The sequence below is a fragment of the Triplophysa rosa genome, linkage group LG19 (assembly GCF_024868665.1).
Source record: "Triplophysa rosa linkage group LG19, Trosa_1v2, whole genome shotgun sequence".
NCBI classification, from domain to species: Eukaryota; Metazoa; Chordata; class Actinopteri; order Cypriniformes; family Nemacheilidae; genus Triplophysa; species Triplophysa rosa.
In genome coordinates this window covers 2,964,258-2,974,407 of record NC_079908.1, presented here as the reverse complement: position 1 = coordinate 2,974,407, position 10,150 = coordinate 2,964,258, and positions in this window count along the sequence as shown.

The window sequence follows — 10,150 nt, the reverse complement described above, 5'->3', positions numbered from 1 at the left end:
GTGGCAGGGGCTTCCCAACTTTTTGAAAAAGCTCTGGGACCCCCTACCTCTCCACTGGATGGTTACAATTTCAGCTAGCGCTCACGTCTGACTCGTCCAGGCCAGTCAGCATCGCTCCGCTAGAGATTGTGACGCGGCTCAGCGCTGTGGCGTTTTCCATAGGAACACCAATCTGTCGGTTCGACACAACGTCGAGAGACCGACAGAAAGGGAGCGTCTTGGTTACGGATGTAACCTCAGTTCCCTGATGGAGTGAAGGAGACGTTGTGTCCTTTATGCCACAACGCTGGCCGCCCACCCTAACGGTCGGGGGGATGCTTCAGGCTCCTCAGACCAAAAGATGAATGAATGAGCACGCCGGCTTCCCTCTTATACCCGGACATCCGGGGAGGAGTCCGGCATGCAAATTTCATTCGCCAATTTTCATTGGCCTTTTCTAAATACTCAGAAGATGATAGGTTCTCAAGACAAACCCCAATCTGTCGGTTCTACACAACGTCTCTTTCCCTCCATCAGGGAACTGAGGTTACAACCGTAACCAAGACGATTCTTCTTCTTAAGTGTGAAACTAATTTTATTTAAACTGGTTATTTTCGTTCAGATTAATATTCAAGAAAACTAATAAAAACATTTTTAATTCTAAAACTTTAAAAACCACACCACTGCTAGCTGTTGTGACTATTATTGATAAATGTGCTTATCTTATGAAAGCAGTACTTTTTCTACGCTAAAAATTATTGCAAGGTGTTCTGTGTGTTCAGACGACAATGAACTTTTTTGAATATTTATTTAACTTATTTTTAAAAATAAAAACTGAATTCTGTATGAATTCGTATTTATTTATCTTATATTTCAAAAAATATTATTATAAAACATTACTTTATTTTCATCAAGTCTGATAAAACTTAAACCAATCCTTTTAACTGCAACAATATTTCTTCATCTAAAATCTAACGGATACAAATAACTAACGCAACACCATGCTGTGTCCAATGGAGTTCTAATTCTGACAATAAGGTATATTCTAGGGCTGCACGGTAATTTATCGCGAAACCACTAAATCCTATTGTAATCGAGCTGGCTGCGATATGCAACGTGTCGATATTTTTTTTAATGCGTAGCTTGTCCGTGAAATGCTGCTCGATCTAAAAGCAGTGCGAGTTCGCTTATAATGTGCATTTGAAAAAGCAACACCCGTCAAACATGATCATTATAAATATACTTTATTATCATAAAACTACCTGATGAGGCTTGAGTAACAGTGATAAAAAGATGTCCATAGGCATTTCCTAGATTCTAAAACCTGTTATAGTCTTCTTCTGCAGTGCGTATTTGGAGTTTCCGCACAAGAGCGCCCTCTGGCTTTCGGATGCAGCAGCATTTTCCCGTACTTCACTCAAAAGCTGTGCATAAATCACGTGATATTTATCGTCGGTTTATCGTGACAGCCCTAGTATATTCTGAACTTTTTTGTTCATAGCCATCTTAAATATTTACATACAATTTTGGATCTGAATTTTTTTATTTGAAAGTAGACATCTCAAGTGTTCTATAGAAATATTACCCATGTGTGCCGAGTAAGGCTAAATATAAACAGAAAATCGTGCCTTTGATAAATAAGATCGGGTAGGTCATGGAGACAGCATAACGGGCATCCTTTTTCTTGTTTTACAAAAGCACTAACTTTTGCTAGTATTGTGAGTGAATGCAGATAAGATCATTTAGATTATTTTGTCTAATGATAGATAATAGATGAAGATGACTGCATTCTTCCCGCTGTTCAGGGGAAATCAAAGTGATCAAATCGTCGCAACTTCTTAAATAAAACTAAAATATCATAAAGTTATAAATTTTATATGTTGTTAGGGATTTCCCTCTAAAACAAAAACCTGTGTTATAATGTAAAATCAGCTGTTTACTTTATAAAAATGCAGGGCAATCTCTTCTCTCTTGCATAAAACCACATGAAGCGTTTTACACTTTTTGAACATGTCCTTGTGCTGAAACAAATGCTTTTCCAACCTGATGAGTGGTGGGAAAAGGAGAACAGGTTCGGCAAAAGGGGGATTTGAACCCCGGTCGATCTGGTGCAAAAGATGCATTGCAATGTGGCATTTTTAAGCATACACCACTGGAACTGGTAAGAGGCAAATGCCTTTTCTTATTTACTGTGTCAACGTTGCAGGTATTTGCACTCTGTTTGAATAGACTTCATTATTTTAGTCATAAGTATTTTATTTTATAGTCTACAGAGAAGCAGGAAAAAAGTCAAGTCAAGTCAAATGTATGTTTATTTGCGCTTTTTACAAATTGCGTTGTATCAAAGCAGCTGTACAACACAAAACGAGGAAAAAACAAAGTTTTTTACATACTACATACTATGTACACACAAATATAGGTATTATAAATTACCTTTACAGTGATTACCGAGTACAACTCTCATGGTATTCTTGCAAGTCTTGCAAAATATGAGCTAGAGAAAAGCCTCAGGCTAAGCTTGTATATGCTCGCCAAGCTATGGATAAAACAATCAATCTCAAGAAAGAGCAAATAGAAAACAAAGAAGATCATTAAACTCCAAGCAAGCATGCAGTGCGATTAAAAATCCTTCCCACAGTATTCTGCTTCCACCTTTAGCAGGACTGTTAAAGCCCTCCCCACTGCACCAACCAGTAACTTTATCAGATAAAAGTTTAATTATTTATTAGCCATGAGGCACTTTATTTCGAATTTTGGAACATTTCCTTTATTTGTGCTAAAACAAATATGCCTATTCAATCTGATGAGGGATGGGAAAAGGAGAAAAACACGTTTGGCAATAGGTAAATTCGAAACTGCGTCAAGCTGTGGAGCAGTGCAGCGTCTTCACCCATATACCATTCAAGCCGGTGTGCGATTGGTGTCTTTTATTTACATAGTGTCTCTGCTAAAACAACCACTCTCAAGTACGAGAAAATGAAAAAATAATTCTAATCGCTTGTTGTGGCGAGGACTTTCACTGGTCGTCAAGCACAAAGAGATAAGTGTATCTTTCGCATGTTACATGCATTGTGATGGCAAAGAGTCTAGAAATAGAAGGCAACCCCCTAGGCCTACAGTAATGGTTTAACCCTACCGCTCAGCAGCCAATTGGAACTCATCACGCTTACACGTTCAAACTGGTCAAGTGGCCAGAGGGCTCAAAAACTTGCTAATTTGAACCCGTCAACAACGCATCGAGAACGCATTGTTTGCACGTATAATGCATGTAGTTTAAGCGTGAAAAATCAACGCGTATTTGACGCATACAACACGTATTCTATGCGCAAACTGACGTGTTAAAATTTGCGCGTTTTTGACCTTCATGGCTTTTCATAGACAGACGTGCATGACCGTTACACTTGCAGTGCCTCGCACATGAGCACAAGACGCTGTGTCACGTTAAAAGAATTTCAACACGCAGCACTGCTCATCAATGTTAGTTCCAAAGCAGTTGACCAATCAGAAGACTTTGGAGGCGGGGCCAGTGTTGCGAGCTTCTGTTTACAGTAGCAAGTTGGCATGACATGGCAACATGGCGGAGACGTCTTGAGACCCTCGTGTTCTACGCTGTGCTTTTTAAAAAAGGTCCTGAGCGCTGCGTCTCGCATTTTTAGAAGCAAAGACGCGTTCTGTGTGAATGGCCCCTAACAGGTGCTGTCTATGTCGGTGGTGCTGAATTAATGCATATCGATCGCAAGACAATCATTTATTCACTATGCACGTACTGCTTCACTGCTGTATGGACGATAGTGGACCAAAAGTCATTCGCCCAGTCCAGCAGTTCAGAGGCGCCTTGTAGCTCACCCTCAGCAGCGGAATCATGAATGGGGCTTCTCTCGCAGTCCGCGTAGTCCACCAGAACTCCCACGGCGATGCAAGGTGTAGCCGGCTCACACACCTGGTCAGATGCGTCTCGGGGCTCATGCTCCAGGACGAACTCAGGCTCAGTCGCAAGGTCGCATGCTGGCTACGTCATCGCAGTGGGCTTGGGCTCTCTGTCAGTGGTGAGGTCTGGTGAGGTCTCCTTACTGGAGGATGGTGGCTGGCTGGCCTCTGGTTCGGGGCGGGATCCAGGGGGTTCGGAACACACTTGGAGGCCGGACGGGACCGGCTTGAAGGCGTCTGGAAGGTCAGACGGGACCGGCTCGAAGATCTCTAGAAGGCCGGACGGGACCGGCTCGAAGATCTCTAGAAGGCCGGATGGGACCGGCTTGAAGATCTCTAGAAGGCCGGAGGGGACCGGCTCGAAGATCTCTAGAAGGCCGGAGGGGACCGGCTCGAAGATCTCTAGAAGGCCGGACGGGACCGACTTGAAGGCCTCTGGAAGGCCAGATGGGACCGGCTTGAAGGACACCGGAAGGCCGGACGGGACCGGCTCGTTGCAGCTCCCACGCCGTTTCCTACGGTTTATCGAACCCTGGATTACTGTAGGCATCAACATTGGTGGAGAACTTCAGGTTGATTGTGAGGTGAGCTGGGTCCCTCAGCGCGTGGTCCAATGGAATCAGATGAGGCTCGATCCTATCCGGGATGGTCTCGCTCATACATAGGCGAGAGCCCATTACCCACCGGATAAGATCGATAAACTCCCTTACGGGTCTGTCCCTGAACTCGGGCGCCAGACACCGAAGGGAGTCCTCATCCAACCCCATAGCAGTGCATGTGAGCGGAGCAGAGCGGGGAGCGAGCGGAGAGCAGAGTGTGCGAAATATAGTCGGAGCAAGGAGCGGGTTTTTATCCAAAGGCCGGAGCGATTGCTCTGTCTCGCTCCGATACCGCTCACACCACGAGTTTGAGTTTGCATCGATAATTTATGTTCAACACATGGATGTTTAGTTTAGCTTTTCAGTTTGTTTGAAGCCTCAGACTGACATCACTCCAACTTTTAATTTATGTTCAAAACTTGGATGTTTTCTGTTGTGTCTGTTTGAAATAAATATATGTTCTATTTTGACTGATGCTGCTGTTGCTGTTGCTGTGAGTTCTTTATAGGATATAGGCTGCGTGGCGGATGCGTCGCAGAGCGCGTTTGCTGCATGTTGATTTTCCTTCCTGCGCCTATGTTAACAGATTAGAGCAGCCACTGACATTGGAAGCGGCGTCCGTCAAAAATAGACTAGGCGCCTTGTAACACAGTTCAATAGAAGGGAAGGAAGGAGGCGGGAACCGGCGAACATTAACAAACTTTAATTCAAAAATAAACAAACAATAATCCAAGAATAAAAGGCCGGAAGCCACCTCACGGTCGACTGCCGGCCACACAAACATAAACAAACTTAACAGTTTCAGGGCCCGGGTCGTCTCTCTCGATGGTCTGGTCGCTCGTCCTCTTATGCTCCCGAGCTCCCCCGTGAGGCATGTGGGGACCGGCGGTCGCACAGCTGACACTCGTTGCCACTTACGCCGCCGGCCCCTCCTTCCTCGCCCCACGGCTCTCGCCCCGCCTTCCTCGCTACATACCCCCATCACCCCTCACCGGCCGGGGGGCAGCACCGAGCCTGTGCTTACTCCCCCCCCGGGGGGCCTTCTCCCATGAGGGCCCCAGTGACCGGGGCATGCACGGACGAGGCGAGAGAACGGAGCCGGGAGCATCCCGAGCGACCGGGACGAGAGAGGGGAGAGAGGACAAAAAAAAAAAAAAGTGGTCCGGTTCCCCGACACGCTGCCGATCGGTCCTCAGCCCAGCCGAGAGGCTCTTCCTCGCGGTGCTATGCGGTGGTGCGGGGACGCTCCGGGGCGACCTGATCCGCCTCCTGGCGGCAGGCGATGGCTTCGCCCCGAGGGCAGCCGGCAGCGAGCCGTCCGTTCCCTGCTCTTCCCCTTTTCTTTGGTGGACAGTAGCAGGCTCCGGCCCACGGCAAACGGACCGAACTCCTCCGCTCCCTCTTCTACGGCCGCCACCCCACCTCGGCCCAGGAGCCCGGCAGCGAGGTCTTCGTCCCCCGTCGAGCTTTCTCTCTCCGGCATCACCGCTTCGGGCAGCCGCTGGCGGACCTCCTTCGTCCGTGCTGCCCGAACTCCCCAGCACCGCGAGGCCGCTCGGCGGCGAGGGCTCCTCGACAGCATGTCCCTCCTTCCTCCCGGGTTTCGGCACCAATGTAACACAGTTCAATAGAAGGGAAGGAAGGAGGCTGGAACCGGCGAAAATTAACAAACTTTAATTCAAAAATAAACAAACAATAATCCAAGAATAATAGGCCGGTAGCCACCTCACGGTCGACTGCCAGCCACACAAACATAAACAAACTTAACAGTTTCCGGGCCGGGGTCCTCTCTCTCGATGGTCCGGTCGCTCGTCCTCTTATGCTCCCGAGCTTCCCCGTGAGGCATGCGGGGACCGGCGGTCGCACAGCTGACACTCGTTGCCACTTACGCCGCCGGCCCCGCCTTTCTCGCCCCACGGCTCTCGCCCCGCCTTCCTCGCTACACGCCTATATTTAGCGAAGCGGCACTGGGACGCTTTTGAAACGTGCCGCGGCGCGTCTGGTGTAAACACAAGCATAGACTAGAATGACCGCGATCCGTTCTGGTGTTAGATGCGTGCGGTGTAAACTTCGTAAGACTTCGGTTGAAAACGGCAGGTGTTAAGCATGCAGAGGAATTTTAAATTTGAGCAAGCGTGGAGCGATTTCAACGGAGCGGGATGAAATTGTAGGTGAGCACGGAGCGGAATTGAGCGGAGTGGTCTGGTGCGACTTTGAGCGGTGGCGCGGGGGGGGGGGCGAACACCCACGTGAGCGGGGAGTGGAAATTCTCACCGCTCAGCATCGCTAACATGCTCTGCCCCATAGTAAAACACGCCTTGAGGGACTGGTTATCCATACTCACCTCTCGGCTCAGTGCAATGAAGTCCTCCACATATCTCAGATTGTCCTCTGGAGAAATGTTGAGCTGCAGGTAATCCATTAGTCCGTCTGTAACTCTGAGGTGTGGTCAAATTTGTAGGTCAAGTATTCTGTCACAGTCAGGGTCAAAAGCAGGAGAGCACACCTCAAAGTTCCAGAGAACAGAATTTAATAAAGTGTCCGGGGAAACAAAAACGGGAAAAAACAGGTATCCACAAAAGCAGGTATAATCCAGAACAGGACTCTTACATATGCTAAAGAACAATATAGACGTTAATACTCGACAAAGAACAAGACAAAACACAGGGCATAAATAGTGTCCAAGGAATGATGATCAGATGCGGGTGCAACAAACGAGGTACAGGTAAGGGATCGTGGCAAAATATAGTCAAAGGGAAAAAAACTAAACAGGGAAACAGACATAGATGTGACACTGAGGAGCTAAACCATGTAGGGCTTTATAGGTAATAAGAAAGATTTTAAAGTTAATGCGATGCTTACTAGGTAAGTTAACGATGCTTAATAGGTAACCAGTGTAAGGTTGATAGAACCGGGCTAATGACAGAACCGGGCATTAGCTCTCGGGTGTCTTGCGACTGGTTGCATCATTTCGCTAGCTTACATCATGAAACGGCATTGGCTGTCCCGCTACGATTGCCTTGAGCGTACACGTTAATAAAACACGACTGGGTGCATTCCTGGAGCGTGATCGTCAGCGATTAAAACCTGCTGTGCTCACACAACGATATCGTACAGCTTTAAGACTCTACCTGTTTGCAATGCTTTTATACTGTTTTTGGTCAGTGTCTGCAATAAATACCCGTTTCTGACTTTTTCCTTAATGTATGTTTATGTGGTTGGGAAGTGGGTAGTTTTAGGTTAGGAGTGGGGTTATGTGCCATAAAATATATTTATTAAATATCTATAAGTACAAATAGTAAGTATTTATAAAATCGTTTCAGAGGCAAGTCGTGACACTTTTATCCAAAGCGACTTACAAAGAGTTCAGGGAGCAATAAGTGATATGTCATACAGGAGCAATAATACAATAGGTGCTAATACAAAGTTACTAGTTTCAACAAAAGCTAGACCACTACCTGTTGAGAGAAAGAGAGAGGTTTTTTGTCATTTGTCTGTCAAGTATTCAAGATTCAGTTCTTCTCTTTAGCGCCCCCAGTGGACTTTTGTGTCTCAAAACTGTAGCAATTTATTTTGTGGCGCTGCAAAAAGTGTACAGCGGTACGTACTGTATTTTCTATAAGACCAGGTTGACTTTATTTGTGACTTTAATTTATGTTTACTACTGTAACGTCTCAATTTCCCCTAGACGATCAATACTGTGAAGTACTGTATTATCCCCAAAAACAATAAACACACAACCGAAACTAAAACTGCATTTCCAGAAACCATGAAAATGAATATAATTATGATTACCAGCATGCTAACTCTAGGTAGATCCATGATGTTGTATGCTTCAAAATTTTAAGTTGCTCTGAAATATCAGGTTATCATTATTGCTATATTGTTTTGTGTAAATTTCCTAGTGTGCATTGCAAGATGCATTTTTGTAAGTCATTTGCAAGTAAGGTCTAAATTAGATTACAATTAGATTTGGACATTTGCCATTTTAATTTTGTGGTTTAATTTTTTGTGTTATACAGGAACTGCACGTCTCATACTGTAATGTGGGAAAAGAGAAATCATCGAGTTGAGGAGGAAGAGGAAGATAATAATTTAATTACCTCACCAACATCAACTCAGCAGTGTTGTAAATGATTTCAGTCCAATTCTTTAGGTAACGGCAAATAGGACTTAGCCTGAAAAAATCAGATCAGATCTCTCTGGGGTGCAGCGATGTTACTAATGGAGAAGAACTGTTCAACAAGACTCTGTCTGTCTGAGAAAAACTAATTAAGAACTTCAGTAGAGTGACAGACCCAAAATAGCAGATCTTTTGTGGTTAATTCCGGCTTCATGCTTCCTAGGACATAAAGAACGGCAATGATGGATTAACCTCACAATAAGAAAAACTCAGTCATTCTTATTCTTTCTGTTTCAGTTAAACAGGGATTGGTCACAATGAAATGGAAAGTCACAAAAAGGGCTCTGATTTCTGACCTCTAGAAATCGCCTTCCTTTGTGCAAAATGTCCTTCACTGATAGAAACATTAAGACCAATCAGAGTGACATTGTCTGAAAGAAATGGTTGTATGCTCTGTGTGGTGTTGCAGTAGATTGCAAGGCAGAGTGAAGATTATTAGTTTCCACCCCAGTCCATCTCCTCCCCTCACCTTTGAAGCCTCCAGAGGAACAGCAGTGCAGGTGCAGGACCTGATAACAGACTGAATGATTGGTTTGTTCACTGGGAACAAGAAAGGGGTATTTTATTTGATAAAACACTTCACTTCCTCCGTGTGCAGTTACGTTTTATCCTTCATTTGAAACAGTGAGTTGCTGCCCACCATTGGTGTTGCTGGGCTGGAGGGCTAATTTTTTGTAAATTTAACTTTGCCCCTGTGATGTTTGGGTTAGAGGTTGGATTAGGGTGGGCATTTATCGTTGCTTTGCTACGTAAAATTAGCCTTTGCGCCTGTGATATTAGGGTTTTGGTGGGGAAGGGGTAGCTTATAACCATCTCGTAAAATATGAACAACTTCCTCTGATATCAGGTAATAAATACATAAATGTATACACACATGTTATTTATATTGAAAGTCGTGCTAAGTGACACAAAAAAGGTTGTGCTGACTGACATGGAAAAAAGGGGGGAATTCGTGTCCAAGAGCACAAATCAATACGTTCTAAATTTCTGCCATGAGACTGGGTTGGATGCTTGTATATTACCTGAAGTAAATCAATGTTGTCTTTCCATGGTATAAAAAATGATTATATGATCATGACATGACATGAATAACCAAAGACTTCAACACAATATAGAGGATTTAAAGTAGATATTTATTGACAGAGATGAATAAACATTATCTTTAAGCTTAACATTATATTCTTGTCTTACCACATAAGTTTAGCAGGGTGTCCGTTTTTATAAACAACAATCAAAAGCTTCTTTAGTCACACTTAGAGTCCGTTCATTTAAAAACGCCAAATCAATCAAAAATCACTAAAATATGTGTTTACTCTCACATATGTAAGGTATAAAGTAAAGAAAGAATATTAATAAATCTCTAAAGTAATAGGCAGTGAGGTAAAAAGAACATGACCGTTAACTGATGCGAGCACGTGGCTCTTTGCAGAACAGAGAAGGCACATGCGTGCACTAAATAATA